Below are 24,618 nucleotides of genomic sequence, written 5' to 3' on the forward strand. Positions count from 1 at the left end.
TTCTCCCTCTACCTATGTCTCTGCTTCTCTGTGTCTCTCATGAATAAGTAAATAAAATATTTTTTTTAATTTAAGAAAATGATTTTATTTATAACAGCATCAAAAGAACAAAACTCTTTAGAATAATTTTACCAAGGTAAGTACAAAGCTTAGCTATGAAAATCACAAATTACTGCTGATAGAAATTTATTAAAACAAAAATAAGGGGATCCCTGGGTGGCGCAGCGGTTTAGCGCCTGCCTTTGGCCCAGGGCGCGATCCTGGAGACCCGGGATCGAATCCCACGTCGGGCTCCCGGTGCATGGAGCCTGCTTCTCCCTCTGCCTGTGTCTCTGCCTCTCTCTCTCTCTCTCTCTCTCTCTCTCTCTCTGTGACTATCATAAATAAATAAAAAAAAATTTAAAAAAAAAACAAAAACAAAAACAAAAAAATAAGTAGAAAGATGTGCCACATTCATGGATCAGACTTAATATTGTTTTCAATATTCACCAAATTGATCTATAGAGTCAACACAATCTCTGTCAAAATTTCACCTAGTGTTTTTTTCTTTTTTCAGAAACTGACAAGCTCATTCTAAAATTTATATGGAAAATTCAAGAGACCTAGAACAGCCAAAAGGAAAAAAAAAATTTTTTGAATGACAGAAACAATTTAAAGGGCATATATTTCCCAATTTCAAAATCTATCACAAAGTTACAGTAATCAAACAAGTGTGGTACCAGAGCAAGATTAGAAATAATAGATCAGTAGAATAAATTGAGAATCCAGAAATAAAAGTTCACAGTTACCATCAATCGATTTTTCAGCAAGAGTATCAAGGCAATTCAATGAGGAAAAATACTCTTCTCATCAAATGCTGCCAGAACTGGGTATCCATCCACATGCAAAAAAAAAAAAGTTGGTACTCTTCCAAACAACATACACAAAGTGAACTCAAAATGAATTGTAGATATAAATGTAAAAACCTAAAACTATAAAACCTGTAGAAGAGAACATAAGAGGAAATCTTTATGAGTCTGCAGTCCTGCAGGTAGTGGTTTGACTTCTTGGGCTGGTGCTGCAAGTTGCAGGTCAGAGTCCAGATGTTACATATAGTCTGGCTATTGTCTATTGGTGTCTCCAGCCTCAGAATCAAACACTAGCTATGGTCTCTAGCAATTTAATTATTGTTATCCTCAGTGCCTTCATTTATAAAATGTGATTAGTAGTAGTCTCTACTGCCTAGGACAATAATTTATACCCTGTACAAGTGTTTCCCAAACAGGAAAAAAAAAAAATCGATCCAATAATGCTAATATATTAGCTTTTTGTGAAAAATAAAATAGGCTTCTTATACTAAGAATATACTGAAATAGAAGATAAAAGCACAGAGCACAATGGGTGACGTAAAGTAAGCAGATGATTATTAGACATTTCTTTGCTTTCCTTGGTTTTTCACTATAAGATCATCCTTATCATCCTATTTCGGTAGTGTGTATGCAAAACGAGAATCTACAATTGTATGCGGTAATGTATAGCATTACAATGCAACATGAATGCAGAAAGACACTTTTCCCTTCAAGATCATATGGCTTTACTAAAGAAACCTGGAAAATATTTCTGCTAGCTTGCTAAGAATAAGCAACAGTCCTGAATCAGTTTCTCCACGTATTGAATCACATACATTAGGCTTCCATCCCCTTAAAGATGCATCGATTCAGACTAAGGTGGTCAGTGTTTCACACAGGTTTTGCATATGCAATTAAATAGTTCAGCAATGATGGAAAAGTCTTCATTTTTCCATTCTGCCTACTAAAGAACACACACAGACAACTGGATCCACAGGGTGCTTTCTCCATGACACATTTCACTTGGTACAACGTAGTCCTCATCTCTCCTTTCAAGAATAATGTTGTTAATGGAACATTGGTTTAGATGGTGTGAATGGTTTCTTAGTTTCTCCTCTCCAAATTAGCAAATGCAGCCCACACCCGTAAGATGGCAACAGTTAAAATGCAAATAGGCACAACAATAGTGGGGCCTGGAAAAGAAGTCTTCGAGCCATCCTGGGATGGCATGCAGAATACATTCTAAGTCTGGTATGTCCTGTAAGGGACCAGCCCGCTCTCACCTCCAATATATGGCTCGATTTTGTTACAGAAATCACTTTACGTTTGCTTTCCAAATGCTTTCTTATAATCTGGCAAGGAGCTATAAATCTGCAGTTTATATAAAATTAATTTTGAGAAGTTCAAGTAAACAGGAGTTGTATCCCCCACCTGGGTGTCGGAGTAGCTTCCTAATACAGGAGAGAAATCAGTATGCTGACTAAGATCCAAAGTTTCTAATAAGTTACATGTGGCAAGCATTTTAGTAAAAGTCATAGAAGTATAATAAAGCAAGAATTCTATAAAAGTTTATTATATTCAATTCTTTCTATTAGCAGTCTGAATTTTCAGGAGACTTGGCCAGTGTTTTTGGAATACACTTGTGGCATATGAAACCTTTTTTGTTCTTTTCATTCATTTATTTATTTATTTAGTAATCGTTGGCAAATGTTAATGAATAGCAGATAAAATATGCAACATTTAAAATTGAGTCTCAAGTTTTAAAGTGGACTGATTACCAATGCACAAAATATGGAACATTGTGGTCTTTTTTACCATAGTCACCTCTAATCCGCTTTTAATTAAGAGATTTAACAGACAAACAAGCCTATTCTATTTGTCATAGATTGCTCACAAATACTAGCACTTCTGGAAGTATATTTTTCTGGGACAGTTCAGAGAACACTTTTAAGGCCTATAAATTATTATCATCTAAGCCAAAATATCTTTGAGCTCCAAATGTCTGCCTGTCCAGTGGACTATAGACTAAAACAATTAAAGCTGAAGTCAACTCAACAACCGGCCTAACCTTGGGCAAAAATCTGACATAGACAAATTGCATTTTCTCAAAGTTATCTTATTTTCACATTTCACATATACCAATTCAATTTTTTCTGGCCTCCTTATAGAACTTTGTGGGAGGGAATATGCCCTTTTAATTCTATCATAAGCACTCATTGTGGTAATTTACTCTGTAAACATACCTATAGAACATCAACTATCACCTCAGTTTAATTGGCTGAGTATTGATAGCTGGTATAAAAAAAGTGACTCATGAATAAATTCTTATTGGTTAAAGTCACTTATGGCTCAACTAAGACAAATAGCAATCCATAATACACATTCTCAAGAATACAACAGTTGCTAACATTTACCAAGGGCTTACTATGTACCAGGCATTCTGCTCAGGCTTTATAGATTACCTGGTTTAATCTTTACAATAACTGCATAATATTGTTGCTATTGTAATCTTTACTTCACATGTGAAGAAATTAAGTCATAGAGGTTAAAAGATGTCGATATCACATAGCCAGCAAGTGTCAGATGGCCTTTGAGCCTAAGCATCCAATCATATCACTTTTTATATTATTCACCATCCAATGTTCTCTTTCTGTGGGAGTTGTGATATGTATTGTATTGTTTTGCACATTTCTAATTTACACAGTATATGAAAGATTTCATTTGTTCTAAATACTTAAAAATGTCCAATTTAACATTATCTGAAGATAAGCATCCCCAGAATATTATCTCCCTTTGAAAAATACCATGCATATTTGCATTGTACTTTATGCAAAATTCCCACTTGCGTGAATGAAGCAGGAATCTGCTAATGTGCTAGGATTGAATGTTTTTAATCTCTGAGTTCAGCCAGGGGGGCATATTTACCAGGGCCCAGTACCAGATGTGAGGGCCAGCAAAGTGTTAGTCATTTGAGTCTCAATATAGTTGCTTAGTTCACCATAGAGTACAAGCCACCTGATTTCATATCTTTGAAACCAAGTACAGTAGCTGTAAGCACACTTCAATCAGTCTTTATAAAAATCAGAAGAATTAAAATAAAAATAGGTTTAAAAGGTAATGATTTTTTACCAGTTAACCCAATCAAGCGAAATAATGTGGCTTTCTCTCACTAAAATTAAAAGTTATTTGTAGCATAATGGTTGAGAGCCTAGAGTGCCTGAATTCAAGCTTCCCCAACTCCACTGAGTCTTTAGAAAGTTACTTAAAATCTCTGTGCATCAGTTTCCTCATCTAAAAATTGGGAGTTAGGGCTGTTGTTGGAATTGAATTAATAAATGTAGCACTCTTCCAAGAGTGTGTCATCTGATCCTGCTTACGGAAAAGTGTGTATTTACATTACAGGTCTTGCAAAGTGCTTTGGTGCCTTGATTCCCATTTCTCATTCTCTTTATCAGTTTTTCTTAGATAATAGAAATGATGGCTGCCCTAATGAAGAAAAGGAAAAGAATGGCCAGAATATATCTATCGTTTGTTAAATGAAAAGTACCATGGATTATTGAAAGCAATTTTTACCTGTGGTTTATGCAAGCAAGGAGATTGTGGAGTTGTGGAGGCCGAGAAAATTAAGGCCGTTCCACTTTCAGTTCAGCGTTAGCACAAGTACAGCCATCCCAGGCCCCTGTGAATAAGAGCTGAAATTTACATTACTTCAGTTACAGGGAAAAAAAAAAAAAAAAACAACAGTTTATAGCTTAACGCCCTAGAAAGCCCCATATTAGAATGAGAACAGAGCCCAAGCCAGGGACAGAAAGTCCCATATCAGAATGAGAACAGAGCGGCCCTTGAAGGCCCCAAATCAGAATGTAAACAGAACTTGAGAAATTCCAACCCCCCTTCTGGAGGTCCCCTAGACCAGCCCTTAAAACGAAGCTGGAGCCCACCTGGGGGTCCAAGTCCCTGCTCCGCTGTGTCGGTTTACTTGGACCCAAGCTCGAGCTTGTAAATCAACCCTCGTGTGTTTGCATCCGTGTCGGCTCCTTGGTGGTTTCTCAGATTCGCAATCTTGGGCACAACAGAGTCTCATTATAATCATGCCAGGTAAACAAAAATATGTTTAGAGATAAAAGAGGATGTTAGGACTGAAAAATACTTCACATAGAAATTTTTGTTGCTGATATCACCAGAACAGTGCACCAGCATCTTTTCCAGAGTAAAAGCAACTCATGAATACTGTGACATACTAGGTTCCCAGCTCAACTAATTATTTAAAGCAAAGATGTTCACGTGCAAAAGTGTTAGTAAATCTACTTTACTGACGACCCAAAATATTAACTATATTACATTTTATGACGACAAGCATTAAATATCATAAGCTCTCTATTCTTCTCTCCTTCGCAACATCCAATGACCTACACACTTCTGTGGAGAATTTCCATTTCAAAGGAGGGTATCCAGGACTCTCAGGATTGGGAAAGATCTTTAAAAACAAATTTCGCAGTACAAAGAAACCCCAAACAGTACTAAGTCCCCATTTCCTCTGTTCCTCAGGTTTCTTAGTCTATCCAAGATAGCTGAGGGCTAGTGGCCACACAAATCTCCAGAGTGGTCAGTTGAGTACAAGAGCACTCATTTACCCGAGTTCCCCTATTTAAAGAATTCAGCAATCATTCATGGCAAGAAGGCCAAACATGCTGTTGGCTTGACCACAGACTCATCGAACATCTCACCCCTTCACTTTTGGCTCACCCAGTCCTTGTTCTTGGCCACATCAGAAGTTTTGGTCTGGCTGCTCATACTCAGTGTATAATCCTGGAAGAAGGAAAGAAAAGTCAAAGACATGGTCTTAACCAAGATTATGCCAGTCATGCTGTCCCAGTTCGGTAATATATGCACAAGCAGAGGAATATTTGGGCCTTGAAGTAATTTTAAATTAGAACTTGATAAACAAACTTAATGTGAAAAACAAGTATCCAAATGCATAAATATGAAACTATCTTTAGCTGACTTGATTTTGCAATGTTTCTCTGGATAAAAACCATTCTTCTCCCCTTTTGCTCTAGGGATCTCACTCTACTGAGAAGAAAATCTGTCATTTAGTGTTTGTGAATTTCTAAATTAAACATGTGTTGTTTATTTCCAAAGAAATAACACTATAACAGGCTAAACAATTACTTGATTCTAGTACATTTTCCTTTTCTTAGGTTCCCTCTCCCACCTGGGAAGCTCCATATAGGTGATCGAAGACAAGATCAAAGTATCCCATTTCCCCTTCTCCTCCCAAGGCAGCTTGCCTGCTTTACCTTTGTACATACCTTTGTTAACTTACACATCAAATCATGCTGTCACTGCTGGTTTCCGTCTGTTTCCCTCACTAGATAGTGGGTATCTCAGGGTCAGGGGCCATATATAGTAATATTTTAGTAACCCTAGTGCTTGGGCACAAAAGATACTCAATAAATACTATTGAATGAATGAATAAAGAACTCAGGAAATCATTCAGCATATATGTCAATGTTTGAAAGGACTTCCTGGAAAAAGAGTGGGGAAAAAAATGTGAACAACCAGTATGTACAACCAGTATAATATCTAGCAACTGAGTGAAAGACAGACTTTGAATTTTAGTCAAGCACTGGAAAGTCATATTTAGTCCTAATGATTGGAGATATTTTTCCTAAAAGAGACACCCAGATGGTTTATCTGTTTTTATGGCTCATCTAGAAAGCATCCATGAATCTAGAAGGGAAAAACCCTGAATACTACAAGAAATTGAGTGATGTTGCAGATTGGGTAGATGGCACATATTATTCAGGAGTTAGTACATTAAGTCACATCTGAGAATATTACTAAGCAGACTGATAAATTCAGTGACTTACAAGAATTTCTCTTTATGTGAATTTTCCATCAGAAAAGAGGCATATGACAAGAAGAGAACATGAACTAATAGAGAATTCTGTATTCCTCTCAGGGCTTGAATTGTTCTCTGTACACAGGAGCTGATTAAATGTTGATTCAGCCACTCAGTAATTTCTTGCCTTCCAGGCCTGAACTGCCATAAAGTGCTCATTGTCTCCTGTTTTTTGTCCAGTGCAAAGCAGGTCTCTACTGCATGTCAAGAAAAAGATCTCACACTGGGAAGGGCATTTCCAACATGGAAGAAATTGCTCAAATCCTACACATGCATGAATGTGCTCAGCTTTGGGGTCTAGGAAAAAAGCCTTACAAGCAAAAAGATTAAAGTATAATTCAGTGTCTCGGTCTTGAAGAAAAAGGTCATTCAGAATATCGGCATTGATGGGGCCTTGTATTTTACATGATTCTGAAGCTTAGTTTGGGAGGAGTATTCTGAAATCTGGAGAGATTTGTGATTCTGAGTAGAAAGTCTGATATAACGAGGATATTTTTTAACATTCCCAAATGAGTGTCAGCTGGGGAAAAGGTTCTGAATGACCTTTTTCTTCCTCATTATTACACCTCAAAGTACATGTGCAACTTTAAAGAATGCATGCTCCTAAGTGTAAGAAATAATGTCATGAGGTATCAGTTTTCTAAGTCTGAAAAGTATTTCTACAGAATGAGTCTTTGTAAAAATCCTTTTTGCTGGGCAGCCCCAGTGGCTCAGTGGTTTAGCGCTGCCTTCAGTCCGGGGCCTGATCCTGGAGACCAGGGTCCCATGTTGGGCTCCCTGCATGGAGCCTGCTTCTCCCTCTGCCTGTGGCTCTGCCTCTCTCTCTCTCTCTGTGTCTCTCATGAGTAAATAAATAAAATCTTCAAAAAAAATCCTTTTTTGCTAAAAAGTTTATGTGTGAATAAAATCTGGAATGACAACTACATAAATATGAATGATCATCAAGCTTAGATGTAAACATGAGGAGTTACGGTTGGGGCAGGCCCCATTACTAGGAGTGTATGAAGAATTCATGAGATATTATTTGTGGAATAAGGAGTGATTAATTAATCAGATATTTGAGGGATATCTGTGTATCAAGCTGGGCAGCCTACAGTTAAAAACATTTTTTCACACATTTTCAGAGAGGTCATCAAGGAAGGAACGGTGATTTATCAGATGGAGAAAACAAAAATATCTGACTGCACGGGTATGGCCCAGGATCCTATCTTCCTTCACTTTCAAACTAATTGGTGTATAGCGTGGATATATATTCCTACTTCTCCTGTCAGAAGCTGCAGAGGCAGGCTTTGCCTTGCAAGGGGAAGCCTGAGGGTTTCTTATTTCACTACCTTAAACTGACTGAAAAGGTCCATCCAATTCTGTCAAAAGACTGAGTCATGCAATTGTGGTCTCAAGGTACATTTGCCAATTCAGCCTTATCCAAATAAAGCTGGTATGTTGTTCTCCATCTGTGTCCTATATCTACCTCTCCAGTGGTTCAGAAGCCACATTGGAAAGAGACATGATTATCACTCCCCAAACTTCAACAGTCACCAATGTTTAAGAAAGGAGACATGCCTGGAAAAAAATAGCCCTACTCTTGAGTAGTGTAGCATGAGCGCGTGGTGTCATGGAAACCAAGAGAGTCAATTTTCAAGAAGGAGGGGCTGATTGACCAAGTTAACAAAGATTTCCATTTCAGCCAGGACAATAAATGTCCAAGCAGAGGTGTAGGGAGTGAGACAAAAAAAAAAAGTTGGTCCTTACTAAGCTAACCAGCATCCAGCCACTGGATTTCAGCCAAGAAGAGAATACAAAGGCAGATTTAAAAGGTTCTAGTTGGGGGCCTGAGTGGCTCAGGCAGTTAAGTGTCTGCCTTTGGCTCAGGTCATGATCCCAGGGCATGGGATGGAGACCCACATCCCATCCCCCTCTCCTTCCCATTCCCGTTCTCTCTCACTATCTCTGTTGCTATTTTTGTCTCTCTCAAATAAATAAATAAAATCTTAAAAAAAAATAAGTGAACAAATAATAGATTCTGATCACCAATTCTGTTGCACGGAGTAGGGTTTCCTATCATACTACCAAGCTACCAATGCTTCCATGACAGCTGGGTGTTGAGTTTAATTCAGTTTTGACACTATCTCTCTGGAGATAACAGGGATCTGCAGGTTAAGGGCTTGGTCCTACAAGATCATCCCTCTACCCTTCATATGCCAATCACAAAGCTAGGTTATCACGTTTGCTTCTTACTAGCTATAGGGTAGAGGTTCCAATGACCCCCCTCCTTGGACTTCAGATGCCAAACACGTAGCAAGGTTGTTACCTGTACTTCAGAATAACAGGCTATAAATCAGACGTTCCTAGGATCCCATCCTCAGGTTTGATAATTTGCTAGAGTTGCTCACAGAACTCATAGAAACATTTTATTTACTAGATCACCACTTTATTATAAAACTCAGAAACAGCCTGATTGAAGAAGTACGTAGGGAAAAAAGTATGGGGAGAGGTACATAGGTAGAGTTAATTAAATCATTGGCCATGGCAGTTGATTCAGCCTCTAACCCCTCTCCTCTCCACCAGAGTTGAGGGTGGTACTGAGAGCTCTAATCCTCTAAAGGCAGGATTGGCTCCTCTGGCAACCAGTCCCCACCCTTAGGTACTTTCCAAAAGTTACCTCATTAACATAACAAAAGACACCTTTATTGCTCTTGAGATTTAGGAAATTCCAAGGGTTTTAGAAGCACTGTGACAGAAATGAGGACCAAACCCAAATATACATTTTTTATAAATCACCATATCACACAAATGCTTTTAAGTAAGATGACATAAGGAGGTATCTGGGTGGCTCAGTGGTTGAGCATCTGCCTTTGGCTCAGGGTTTGATCCCAGGGTCCTGGGATCAAGTCCCACAAAGGGCTCCCCACAGGGAGCCTACTTCTCTCTCTGCCTATGTCTCTACCTCTTTCTCTTGTCTCTCATGAATAAATAAGTAAAATCTTAAAAAAAAAAAAAAAAAACATAAAGGGAATAAGGTCCCAATTATAATCACAGTGTGGTTGGGGGGTGGGAGCAGGATGGTAATTTATAGAACTGTTCCCTGGCTACTTCTTATTTGGTCAATCCAAGCAAATATTCTTGTAATTGTTAACTAACACATAAATAATGTTGGACTTGGGCCCTTAGCAATGCTTAGGACAGCAGAGAAAGCTAGGACTGTTGCCAAGGCTACTAACTAGGGCCATAAGAAAGGACAAAGTAAATAAGAATGTAACATTCACATCAGAAGTGTATGAAAGAATCATATAGCTTGCTTAACTTTAGCTGAGTATCTCTTTATGCTGAGAAAGAGGCCAGTTTCTCCGATTATAAATGCTTACTTATTACAGAAATGACTAGAGTGGATGAACCATCCCATGAGTTCACAAATGGCTTAACATGAAGCTTGTGTATGTGTGTAAGATATGTGTTTGAAATAATCTTCTGATAACCAAAGAATTAAAGCAAAAAAAAAAAAAAAATAAAGCAACTTTCTTCTTCCTGTACTCAGGGAAGAGGCTGCAAAGAGAGTAGAATTTCCTACTAAAAAATAGTGCATCCAGAATGTACAACTGTGTGGGAATGAGGGAAATAGCTACTTGGGAAGAAAAAAGCATAAGATAATGTGAAGAGGAACAAATGGAAGAAAAGAGCTAACAGAGGAGACTACACTTTGGGCAATAAGTAAGAGAAGCAGAGATGTCAGGCATGGTTGAATTAGCCAGTGACAAGAATCTAATGGTAGCGAACTCTAAGGTCAAACCTGACAACACCATTGTGGAGTCAGTCCCATGGCCCTTGACAAAGGGCAAGCAAGAATTAACTGCTGAACAGATATGGAAGTTTTATGTAAGCCCAGGACCAGCAGATTTAAGTTCAATTACACTGTAAATCAAGGGGGACTTTTTTTTTGGAGAAAATTGTATAAATCTATGCCATCCAGATGAACTAAATCTAGAGGCCTCTTTTAGAAAAAAAAAAAAAAAAAAAAAGAAACTCAGTTCAGTAATTGAGCAAATATTTTAAACTTTGAAGATATCTGAACAAAAATGGCATTTCATTAATAGCCCCTATTTCAAATTTCCAGTAAAATACCTTAAATAGTTTAGCAAAAAATATTCATGCTGCAGTGAAACATAAGGGAAGAGACACTAATACAGAAGTTGGGATGAATTGCTAACTACAGGGCTGGTGTATCAAGGTTGAGAAACAATAAAAGTCTTACACATGTTTCATAGACTCAAAAGGTAGAAACTAGCTATTCTAAAATTGGGTTGAAGGAAGCTTTAACCAGCTCACATCTGTCTGCTTAAACCCCTCCCTCTACCTTCCTCCACTGTCCAATCACAACTTAGATGCTGAGTCTATTTCAAACAGAAAAATGAAGAGCCATTACCTTATCATATGAAAATTACACTAGCAGGGTATTCAGTGATATACTCCTTTTCCTTTCCGTGTGCTCTCAGAATCTCTCCTTTTACACACATTCAGAAACTTCATTCCTGGCATTATTGGCCAGGGGTGGAGCAACATGATGGGTGATACCACTCTGATATTTGTAATCCCCCCATGGAACACAAAGGGGCCCGAGGAATAGACTAGAAGAGTACTTAGAGCAATGTGTACTGTGGGCTGACATATTCAACACACTCCAACTACTCACAGATTCAGAGAATTGTACAGTGGGAGTTAGAGAGCTTACACATCTCAGTCCCAAAGATCTGTGAATGATGAATCTTTGATAGGGAAAAGAAATGGCATGGAAGCTATGCCTGTTATTCAGACAGTGGGCCATTTTGAAATAGCTACAAACTCTTTGTTTTCACAAATAACTGAGTCTGTGCAAATCTTTCCTCATTTCTGGGCAATTAAGTGAGTATACAGAAACAATCTATTATGGGTTGAAACTAAGGTAAGAATAATCAGAGCAAAAAGATTACTTTTGAAAATGATTTGTTATAAAACCCAGGAATTAGTTTTTAGTAATGAATTGCTTCCTATTTAAGGAAAAGGAAAGCATGCCTCCCCCTAAATAGGAATTTCTTATATGGGAAAATCATGATGTAAAAAAGAGACCATTGGCTCAGATGCAGAGAGAAAAACAGACATGAAAAAGAAGATGGAAGACACAAAGAAATTCCATAAGGAGATAAAAGTACACTCAATAATGGAAATCTTCGGGATCCCTGGGTGGCGCAGCGGTTTGGCGCCTGCCTTTGGCCCAGGGCGCAATCCTGGAGACGCAGGATCGAATCCCACATCGGGCTCCCGGTGCATGGAGCCTGCTTCTCCCTCTGTCTGTGTCTCTGCCTCTCTCTCTCTTTCTCTGTGACTATCATAAATAAATTAAAGTTAAAAAAAATTAAAAAAAAAAAACTTAAAAAAAAAAAATAATGGAAATCTTCATGATGAAACTGAAGAGTAGAAATTATATATGTCAAAAGTCAAAAGTACTGTCAATGTAGAGTTTAGAAAGTTCTCCCAGTTCAGAGAAGACAACGGTAAAGGGGGAAAATCTGAAAAAGAAGATGAAAGATGTGGGAAAAGAAGAACAAAGACCCAACCTGTGTGGTACTACTGTGTACTAAAAAAGTCCCCAGAAATTAATGAAATAGAATGATTAAAGTTATTCTAGGGGAAAAAAAAAAGTTGTTATAGGTTTTAGAAAAACTTTTTACAAAAAAGATTTTATTTATTTATTCATGAGAGACACAGAGAGAGAGGCAGAGACACAGGCAGAGGGAGAAGCAGACTCCATGCAGGGGACACAATGCAGGACTCGATCTCGGGACTCCAGGATCACACCCTGGGCCAAAAGCAGACGCTCAACCGCTGAGCCACCCAGGTGCCCCTAAAAAACAAAAACAAAAACAAAAAACAAAAACCCATAAACAAATAAACAAAAACTTTAATAAGAAGAAAAGGAAGCCAGATTGGAAATGCTCTCTGTATTAGTCAAAACTGATGACAAAAAGTGACCTGTCCCTAGACAAATTTTAGCAAAATAGTTAATACAAATGTTTACAAAGATAAATCTCTCTCTCCCCCTTTCCCTCACCCACCTCTCCCGACCCCCTCCTCTGTCTCTCCCCCCACCATCTTCTGTCTCTTATATCTAGATAACCAAGTGGAAAAGGTAATGAAATTAATCTCACTCTAGACTATGTAATACTATGTCTCCTTATCAACCTTTCAGAAGACAATGAAATTGTGTTTGTAGAGCTGCCAAAAAAGATATATTCAGTTAAGAAGTCAATCGTGTAAAGACAATAAAAAAAAAATTTTCTTTCACTTTCATAAATGGGCTGGATATGTACCGTTCTTAAATAAATTACTCAAAAATGTACTTCCAGTCAATCAAGGGACAAATTAAAATGAAGAACTCAAAAATAGGGAATTTAGGTTACAAAGGGCTAGTGGTGAACAATAAAGTCTTAGTCATAAAGTTAGTTTGAGGGTAGCCCAGGTGGCTCCGTGGTTTAGCTTCGTCTTCAGCCCAGGGTGTGGTCCGGAAGACCCTGGATCGAGGATGGAGCCTCTGTCTTCTCTCTCTCTGTCTTTCATGAATAAATAAATAAAATCTTAAAAAAAAAGCTTGAAACTGTTGTGTTATTATAGTTAAAACAGTTACATAATGAAAATGTGAAATAGTATACTTTTAAAGATAATATTCATAAAATAAAATATTAATGTTAATAATGTAAATGACTAATAATGATCTAGATTTATGTTAACTGATTATCTTAATGACCAGAAAACAGAGGGGAAAAGTGAGTTGAAAGAGAGCTACATGGGCTGAATAAATATCCTGTCCTTTAGAGATATCTTTATTTTTTTAAAATGGAAGCTTAATTATATGTTTGGAAAACTTCACAGTAACCTTAGAGAGAACTACAAGTAGATATCTTCCATAACACTCAAAAATAAAGAAGCAAACAATTGTCCCTTCATAAAAAGATGGAAAGTTGGCAACCAATGGCAATATAGAAAAGCAAACACATCAAGTACAAAGCGAAAAAATTTCAGGCTGTAAGTTTTGATAATAAATGTAATAACGAAAATAGCTTAAACTCCTAGGTTAATGATATAGGCTTTGAGAGAAAAGTAAGAATAAGATTCAAATACATGTGTTTATAAAAAAATAGGCACAAACCAAATGATACTCACTGGTTGATATGTACGTATTATTACTATTACCATGTGAAAAAGAAGCAATGCAATAAGCAAGACATTAGACTTATAAAATAAAACTTATAAGTAAAACAAAACTAATTTCAATCAGGTACTTGAACATAGCACTCTGTTTTATAGATGGTATTACAAAATAGATAAGAGCATGCTTTAAGATCACAAAGAAGTCTATTTAATAAATTATAATGTCAGACTCAAGATGATCAGATTCAGTTTTATATCCTGTAAATGGAATTATACCTTCCTTGCATACATTCAGAAAACACGTAAGTGTTAATAAGTACTTGGCCAAAAGAATTGCCTAAATATAAGAGTGAAAACTATACAGGCCATATTGTGTGATCACATTATAGAAATATAATAAACCCTAAAGTAAACCCTAACATACATGGCAAAAGTTTGAGAAACAAGCTCTTAAGCAGCTGAAATAAAGTTGGAAACAATACAGTATACAATTACTCCAAAGAAAACAAAATACTTAGTTATAAAACTAACTAAACAAGAATAGGATCTTTATCTGAAAATCACAAAACCCTGATGAAAGAAACCAGAGATCTTTGTCATGGATTAGATTTTTTGGTACATGGCACATTAATACATAATAAAGGTGTCACTTCTCCAATTGATCCAGAGGATCAATGCAATTTCTATCAAAATCTTAACGCCTATATGCAAAAGTCAAGGAACTTGATTAGCCCAAACAATTTGAAAATGAATAAAGTGGGAGGAACCACATTACTTGATAAGACTTGAAAATATAGCTACACTAATTAAAATAATTAAGACAATGAAGAGGAGGGGAAAATGTTATAAGGTAAAGTCATGCATGGAGTGTTAGCCAGCATGCCTCAAGCAGAGGTTTTAAAGGGTGGTTCACGGTTTGTCTTGGCCTCCAGTGCCCCTGACATCTGCCATAAAAAGATTAGGCTCTGGGGAGCTACTGGTTCCAGAATGAAGAACAGGTAAAGCAAAGCCAAATCCACTCTGCAGTCTGCAAGAGAGCTGCCTCAGCTGAACTGCAGACCTGCTAAGGAGAAAAACAAATGTATAATTTTGAGCTACGGAGATTTGGGGGTTGTACTGATAGCCAGAGAAGCAGAAATGATTCTCTGTGACAACCATCCTGAGAGTACAGAGGACAGAGTGGATTTTTGCCATGAAAAGAAGACTCGATTTGAAACGAACACTGTTTTATTGAACATCAATTTGCCCTAACACCCAGAGTCGTTTCGAAGCAACCTACAGAGTTATTGATCATACTGATGGATAAAAGCATCAGATCATGATTAAAGACTGCGTGGCACATGTGCCATACATATTGTCGAGCTGATTTGTGAACCAAAAAATTAAAATCAAAAGTGTGTTGCTGTAGACACACCTGGGTGGCTCAGTGATTGAGCGTCTGCCTTTGACTCAGGCCATGTACCCCGGGGTCCTGGGATCCAGTCCTGCATTGGGATTTCTGTCGGGAGCCTGCTTCTCCCGGTACCTATGTCTCTGCCTCTCTCTCTGTGTTTCTCATGAATAAATAAATAAAATCTAAAAAAAAAAAAGTGTGCTGCTGTAAAGTCCTATTATCCAATAAAAAATCGCTGACGTTTCTTCTAATGTTTTGAGTCAAATCATGATGGGAAAATCTTTTTCCTCAGCATTCAACCAGATAAAACTACATCTATAAGGACAAACGAACTGTTGTAAGGATTCTTATTTTGTGAGCCCCTTTTAGAAACTCCAAGGACTATCAACAGAATTTTTAACAACACAATTTTTCTTTTTTGCTAAGAAACATTCAGACTGAAAGAAAATTCAGGAATTTTGTGCAAAATGGAGCACCTGTGCTGCTTGGAAATACATCTAATTTTGTTGCTTTGGTAAAGAGAGAAACAACTCAATGACACTAGAATTATCTTGCACCGGTATCAAAGACTTGGCCAATAACATTGAAAGAAGTCTTTGCTGCTGCTGTAAAAGTTGTCAACTTCATCAGAGCCAGATCCCTGAAGCACCACCTTTTAAAGAAATTTGGTCAAAAAATGAAATAAGATTATAATTTTTTTTTTAACTATACAGACACCCATTGGCATTCCAGGGGACAAGTCAATGCACGTCATTAAACTTCAACATAAAAGAGAAAGAAAATAAAAAGCCCACTCAGAACAATTTGAAAGGGAGATATTGATTCATTATTTGCCTTATTTGGCGAGTATTCTAGCTGTGTGCATGAGGTAAATCTGACCCAAGGTCCTATTGCTGAAAAATCATGAGCAATTTTTTGGCCAAGATGCCATAGAAGGTTCTTCCACAAGGTGAAGTTGAGACTGACAAATCATTGTCAATTTCTCAGCAGGCAGAGTTGGAATCCCCCCACCCAAACCTTTTCTAAGGGTTTCTTCAATTTCTTGGACCTTGATACTGAAATGGTAATCCACTTGCAATCCATTCCTTGCTGACGTGGCATTAGTAGTGCAAATGTTATCAAAGACAACCCCATTGCCTGAGTACTAAGTCAATGAAGTGACCCAAATTCAACATGAGCTGCCTTATTCAGTTCTTATGTTCCAACAGCAGCTCACTCTAACCCAGCAAAGCAAAGTTTAGGAGTTTTGATTCTCTTTGCTTTTATATACATCTGTGAGTCAGGACTTTGAGAAATTTTGATTTTAAAAAAATACTGATATTCACCATCAATTCAAGACCGAGGATGACTTCTATAGTGCTATGCCAAAGTTCACTCCACTAGAACAAAGAGTATTAGCCTTACTTTGGAAATGTACTATGAAGGATGAAAATTCACTTTTGGTTTTATTTGTACAATTTGAATTTGTTTGCATGTTTTTCCACTCAGAAGTCATCAATTTTTGCATGATATCCCTCTACCCCCAAAAGAATGTATATAAACATATACTCACAAATTACTCCTACTCTATAGAGTGGTGCTGTGAGAATATAATCCATTTGCATCGAAGTTGATGAATCACTGGATTTCCCTAGAATATCATGTTTGCAGAGAGACTCAAAGAATGAGGAAGTCCTGAACATGTGGGCTGTATTGCAGTTTCAGAATTTGTTAGCAAATATTCCAGAGCATAAAAATCCTCAGAATGACCTGAACACAGAAAATAACATAAGGGGTGCATATACATTTTATTATTTTTAACTTAACCAACTTAATTATGATGATTAATTTTATAGATAAACCTGACTGGTCAGAGTGCCCAAATACTTGGTTGAACATTATTTGGGGGGTATATCTGTGAGAGTGTTTCTGAATGCGATCAGTATTTGAAATGGTAGACTAAGTAAAGCAGATTGCTGTCTCCAATATGGAAAGGCATCATACAATCAATTGAGGCGCTTGGATAAAACAAAAGAAGCTGAGAAGGGGAGAATTTGATCTCAGCCCGACTAAAATGAGCTGACACCTCTGTCTTTTCCTGCCCTTAGACTGAGACTTATACCAGCAATGCTCCTGGGTCTCAAGGCTTCAGACCCAGACCAGAAGTTGTCCTGGGTTTCCAGCTGGCAGACAACAGATCATGGGACTTCTTAGCTTCCATAACCCTGTGAGCCAATTCTCTATAATAAATAAATTTGTATGTGTATCATATTGGTTCACTTTCTCTGAAGAAATAATACACTATCTTAAACCAAAATGAGAAGGTATTCACTGGAGTTATCAGAAATTGTTTAAAGCTAAGAGTTTGATCTGTGCCTTGATTGTGTAATAATATTTTTAAAATCCTCTTCATAAGTTTAAAGAGGGTGTTTTTTATATTGTTCTGGGGAGCACTGACTTTTGAACTTACTGCATACAGGGCTAATTTGTATGAGACTAGGGAATATATGACTGCCCTTGACAATATCTACATCTGGATACTTTGAAGAAAACAATTCTATCTTCCAGCATACAGACAGTGTTTTCAACAAATAGTACAAAAATTGCAAATTTGCCTGCATTTGAAAAGCTCATATTATGGTTGGAAGGCCATTCACAGCTGATAGGTCTGTGCTGGTCATCAAAGACTACTAACTCACTAATCCCAAAATTACAGCACTGATAATGTTACCTCTAAGAGGGGAGCAAACCATGGGGCACCTGGGTAGCTCAGTCAGTTAAGTGCCCGAATCTTGGTTTTGGCTCAGGGTTTCAGCTCAACTCACCATCTCAGGGTTGTGGGATCAAGCTCACTGCTCCACCCATCTCCCCAATTCCCCCCTTTAAGCCACCCACTTAGGCCCCCCACTTTGTGGGCTCTTTCTCCCTCTACCCTCCCCCTGCTCATGTGCCATGTCTCTTTCTCTCTTTAAAATCAATCAATAATCATTAAGATCTTTAAAAGTGGAGCAGAGCATTCTTTAGTATAAATTTGTATTGTTGCATCCAACACACAGAGAGACAGACAGAGACAGAGACCCCAGGATTACGACCTGAGCCAAAGGCAGACACTCAAACACTGAGCCACACAGGTGTCCCTGTGATATAGTTTAAAATTAGGAAGTGTGATTTTTTTTTAAGATTTTATTTATTTATTCATGAAAGACACACAGCTGCAGCTGAAAGAAATGGAATTCATAATGATTGCAACTTATAATGATAACATTTATTAAGTGCATATTCTGTGCCAGGCACTGTGCTATGGTGAACTTTACCTTCTTTTCAATTATAATCATCACAACATAGTGGATATTGATACATAGAGTTAACAGATAAACTAAGGCTAAGAGAGATGTTGATTAATTTGATTAAGATCCCAGAGCTAGTATATGGCAAAGATGGAATTCAAAGCCAGCAGTTATAGCACAAAGATAATATTTTCAACTCTTCACTGGTGGTAGCATATACTCATATCCATGGTCCTATTCTCTACAACTCAATATATTCCCCAGAAACCAAAAAGGTAAGTATACTGCAAGTATGGTTAATGTGTGTGTATATATATATATATACATACACACATTGATGTACTTATCTATAGTCTCAAGAAAGCAAACTACAGTTGACCCTTGAATGACACAAGAGTTGGGGGTGCCAAACCCTGTGTGGTCAAAAATCCATGTGTAACTTTCAACTATATTGAAAAAAAATCTATGTAAAAGTGGATCCACATAGTCAAACCCATGTTGTTCAGGGTCAACTGTATATAATCTCAGCACCTGAATCTTTCCACCATATGAGTTTCAGAGACAGGAAAAAAACTACCTCCCACTATTGTGATTCAAAATGCAGGCGTTTACTAATTTCCCTTGAGCCAGGGTATGAGCTATGCGTTAGACCCTGGTAGATAACACACATGCTTCCACTAGATTTTGAATGGAGAACCAGTACACCAAAGAAATAAGAAACATCAAGAATTCTCTCTGGTTGCAGTGGCCTCTGCAACAAGATTGAATATCTTAGGCTGCGAGTGACTGGAATATCCAACGTTCAATGCTAGTGGTTTAATTGTGGGAATTGCAGGTTTTATTGCTCAGCCAGAGAAGCAGTGGGCCCTCGGAACAGATTTGAAGCATAGTATTGGATTTTGCTATCTGCATAGTTTCCATACTAATTCTCCAAACCCCTTGGTAATTCTGTAATTTACTCAGTGGCCATTTAACAAATTGCTTTTCTGCTCAAACAGCCAGAGTGAATTTCCCACAACTAAATACATTAGCTGATTTACCAAAAAATAAAATAAAATAAAATAAAATAAAATAAAATAAAATAAAATAAAATAAAATAAATAAAATAAAATAAAATAAAATAAAATAAAATAAAATAAAATAAAATAAAATAAATTTAGATCCTAATGTCAAAGCATACACCATATGCCAAATGGATGAATGGATTAACAGTTTTAAAATCATATATTTAAAATGAGAAAAATATAGGTGAATATCTGATCTCTGAATAGGGAAGGTTTTCTTGGATGTCAAGTAAAAATTTTTTACATAAATACAAGAGTTCTATAAGTTAAAAATAATGACATAAACTAAGCTAAAAGAAATATTTGCAACATTTGTGGTAGTTTTACGATTATATATATACATTATATATATAATGTTATATAAGTTAATAGTAAAAACATCAATCAGTAAAATGACAAAATAAGTGAATAGAAAATTCACAAAAAAAAATACGTATGAGCCAATAGATATCTGAGAAACAATTCAAAATCAATAATGAAATAAAGTTCACAGGTAACCCAGTATTCCCATTCATTTGTGCAATAAATACCATGTGCCTTTTATGTGCTATGTTAGGTGATATAATACATCAGTGAACAAAGGTAAGCCAATGATATCACTCTCTGTCTCAAACTTGTAGAATTGTCATTAATCCTCACAATAGCCAGTTATATTTGTCACTCTCATTTTTTTTATTCTTGCCTGAAATCTTGTGAAAAAAGCTTATGATCAGGAAAGTACTCAAAGACAGAGTAAGAAAAATGAGCAATTGTGCATAATAATCCACAAAGTAGATAAACATATGGGAATAGTTAACTCAAATTTATCAACTTTATGAGTAAGTGAACAATGATCAGGAAGTGAAGAAATTAGTTACTCCTAAATATAAGTCAAAAGATAAGTCATTTTTTAGTAAAAATGAGACATACATGTTATTTTGATAAATGTCTATGACTTGCTTACTCAGATTCCAAAATTATTCAGAGGAAATTGCAGTATGTGACAAAAACTCAAATATTCCCCACAGTCCTACAATTTTGGCACTTGACGCCATCTATCTCCTCTGTAGTGGTGATTTATATCAGAAATAAAAGTGCTCCTTGATCATTGGTTTTCATTTCTAAAACTACAAATTTATCTTTAACTTGGTATGGTCAGTCAGCCAATTAGGAGGGGGCAATTTAATCCTTATGGCTGTAATACAGTTTAGAAGGAAATTTTTGGAAAGCTACAGGTCATAGGTGATATACTTCATGGTATAACTTTGCTGAGCTTGTCCTGAGATTTGGCTTCGTGGGCCTCGGGGAAAGATACTCCAGTATGTGTTTTTAATTTATCTAATAATTTGTGACTTTCTGAGTTACAGCTTTAAAAAGTAATAGATTATTAGAAGGATTAAAATATGTTGAATTACAGAGAGTTAAATATTAATTTAGCAATCATCTAGTACCAATCTCTACCAACTGTAGCCGCTGACTCTTTCTCCCTCAAAACCCGACTTACTTCAATTCAATCTGAATTCAGGCTTGGATTCACCACCTTCCATAAGAAGCATAAACTTGGTTCACAGCAATAAAGATCGATATGGGATTCCCTTTGTTCTCACCACAGAGAAAAACGTCAACATATTTTTAAATTTGAACAAGTCTACTAATTCTAAAATCAGCAAAGTTTCTACCCAAAGTAAATAATACATTTCATTCACATTTTTCAGATGTTAAAATCTTAAAATATAATTCTAAAATATTTATTTTTATTTATTTATTTATTTTTAAAGATTTTATTGATTTATTGATGAGAGACAGAGAGAGAAACATAGGCAGAGGGAGAAGCAGGCTCCACGCAGGGAGCCAGGTGTGGGACTCAATCCCGGACCCTGGGATCACGCCCTGAGCCAAAGGCAGATGCTCAACCACTGAGCAACCCAGGCGTCCCTAATGCTAAATGCGTCCCTATTTAAAGTGAGCATTCATGAATTAATAAGTTAGGGTATTGTATTAGTCTTCTATTGCTGCATAATATGTTGTCAGAAATTTAGGGGCTTAAAATACCCATTTATTATCTCACAATTCTGTAGGCTTCCCTAGGTTCTCTGCTTATGCTCTTCAAAGACCAAAATCGTGGTGTCAGCCTGGCTGGGGAGAAAGCCATTTCCAAGTTTGGGTGAGCAGCAAAAACAAAGATTCACAGATCGAATGGCTTAAACAACAGAAATTTATTTTCTCAAAGCTCTGGAAGTTAGAAGTCCAAGACCACAGTGCCATTAGGGGTGGCTTGCTGATGGCCATCTTCCACCTGTCTTCATTTGGTCTTCCCTGTGTGCATGTTGGTGTCCTAAATTCCTCTTATAAGAACAACATATTAGATTAGGGCCCACCCTAACTATCTCAATTTAATTATCACCTCTTTAAAGATCCTATTTCTCAATACAGTCACATTCTAAGAGATTCTAAGGGATAGAACTTCAGCATATAATCTTGGGAGACACAATTCAGGCCATAACAAAGGTAATTCAGGTTGCTGGTAGAATCCAGTTCTTTACAATTGTATGTCAACGAGGGGCTGCCAACAAGGGGCCACTCAGAGCTCCTAGAGGCCACCCACATTCCTTCTCTTGTAGTCCTTTTCATCTTCAAGACAGTACTGGGTCCTTGAATACTTCTCATACATTGAATTCCTCTGTCTTTGCCTACTGCTATCAGCTGGAGAAAACTCTGCTTTTAAGGGCTTGTGTGATTAGATAAGGTCCAAAAAGATACTCTCCCTCTCTTAAGCTTGACTATGCCACATAGCATAGTCATGAGAGTGACAACTCCTATGCACAGATTCCAGGGATTAGAGCAGGATATCTTTGGAATGTTACTTTACAAATTCTGCTTATTACAAATATTGAAGCCATGTTTTCATCAAACGGAACATTGTGGCATGGCAAAAATTCAAAATACAATCGGACATGAATTGACCTAAAAGAATTTGGGTATGAGGACAGTCTCCCATGTGGTTCTCATCATCTTGATTGGATATTCTTTGGAGTTAGCAGGAGGAAAGATAGGTTCTGTTCCGTACCTACATAGTATTTAGCCAATGCCCGCAGCTATTGCATAAATTTGAAGACAATTTTAAATTTAAAATGGCAGTAGAGCCACTGGCTAAATTTAGACACAAAAACTTAACAGGAAATAACTTATTTAAAGGCAGTTTTTGAAATCTTCAAAAAAAATTCCTAGTCAACTTTTTTTCCTTATTGTCTAAATTACTCTCTATTACTTGCTTAGGTAAGAGCATTCCTTCCTTTATACTGAGGGAACCAATGTGTGACCATACAGGCTTTAATACAAAAATAATCACTTCGCCTCTAAAGAATTAACATTCTAATGGGAAAGGAAGGTAGGTGGTGGGTTTATGGAGAAAGAAAAGGAAAAAAACAAACTATGTTTATATGTTGTATGACTCAAAAATGAAATAAAACTTTGCTAGGACCCTCGTCATCTCTTGATCAGATTACTGCAATAACCTTCCTACTGATCTTACTTACTCTGATCTTGTTGTTTCCCTCCAATCCATTCTCCACTGGTACCAGAGTAATCTTCCCCAAATAGTCCTCACTACCTAAAGGGTGAAATTCAAGCTCCTTAGCATGGTACATGTCATCCATGAATCACTAATTGCCCTTGACTATTTTTCCAGACCCATCTCTATCATGGCGCTCAGCTACTCATGCATGCTCCAGCCAAGTGATCTATCAATAAGTATTTTTGTAAATAACACATACATATATGTATCATTTTTCACTATTTATTCTCAAGATGTAGTGGATATTACTAAAATGTATTAAATGGGGCAGCCCTGGTGGCGCAGTGGTTTAGTGCCACTGGAGGCCCAGGATTGAGTCCCACGTCGGGCTCCCTGAATGGAGCCTGCTTCTCCCTCTGCCTGTGTCTGTGCCTCTCTCTCTCTGTCTGTCATGAATAGATAAATAAAAACTCGTTAAAATAAAAAAAATGTGTTAAATGAATGAATAAATCATGTTCTGGCATGTCCCTGTATATTTCTATTTTTGGCACTTAAAAAAAATTCCTTCTCATACCCTCTGTTGTTCTCTTTGAATTTTCATTCATGCTACCAAATCCTGCTCAGGTGTCATCCTTTCCTAAAGCTTTTCCTGATCAACATCCCCCTCCTACAATGGATTTAATTATTCTTTCATTTATCCCATCTTGTATCCTTGTGAATTTTTAAGCATACAAATCACATTTTAATCATATGTTTTTATGTTCTTTTTGTGATTTGTAGACCAATATCATAAATTTTATCATGTAGACCAATATCATCAGCATCACTGAGGAACTTTTTAGATATGCAAATATGGGGTTCCTATCTTAGAGCTGCTGAATCAGAAACTCTAGGGCAAGGGCCTAGCAAGCTCTCCAGGTGATTGTGATAAATGCTAAAATTTGAGAACTACTGTCCTAAAGACTTGCTTTACTCATCTTATATCCCAAATACCTAGCACAAAGTAGATGATAAGCAAATGTTTACTGAACCGAAACTCGAGCTTCCAAGCCTTCAATAGAAACATCACTAGTCTTCTGGGTGACTTCCCCAGATAAGATTCCAAAATGTTTAAAAAAGAAAAAGAAGAAGAAGAAGAAGAAGAAGAAGAAGAAGAAGAAGAAGAAGAAGAAGAAGAAGATGACAGAGACTGGAAGACAGCTATTGACTGGGCTAATTTATTTTGGCAATGAAACTAGTAAAATATATATATAAAGTTGTGAAGAACTTTCCCAAATAATCTGTAAAAATGTTTATAGAATATGTCCAAGACATGGAGCCAATACCAGAGTTTAGTACCAATTTATTTTCCCTTCAAAAAAATTATCTCAAACCATAAATTTAAGTTATGTGAGGGTCATGAAGTTACTGGCAGGAAATATTCTCTCACTGAACTTAGGATAATTTTGTTGTCATAGTTGTTGTGAGTTTCTCTTTACACAAGAAATTATGTGC

At 36.9% G+C, this 24,618-nt stretch overlaps 1 long non-coding RNA gene across 1 annotated transcript in view; it reads right to left on the reverse strand.

The window, feature by feature from the left end:
• Nucleotides 1-4,767: 4,767 nt before the first annotated feature.
• The window catches only part of LOC144282996 (uncharacterized), a 30,916-nt gene continuing 11,065 nt past the window's right edge, over nt 4,768-24,618 (reverse strand). Inside the window, exons 2-3 of the long non-coding RNA XR_013351389.1 lie at nt 5,574-5,636; nt 4,768-4,889 (exon numbers count right to left, since the gene is read on the reverse strand). This is a non-coding gene — a long non-coding RNA (uncharacterized LOC144282996). The remainder of the gene's footprint in view (nt 4,890-5,573; nt 5,637-24,618) is intronic.

Source organism: Canis aureus, chromosome 14 (genome assembly GCF_053574225.1).
Source record: "Canis aureus isolate CA01 chromosome 14, VMU_Caureus_v.1.0, whole genome shotgun sequence".
Classification (NCBI taxonomy): Eukaryota; Metazoa; Chordata; class Mammalia; order Carnivora; family Canidae; genus Canis; species Canis aureus.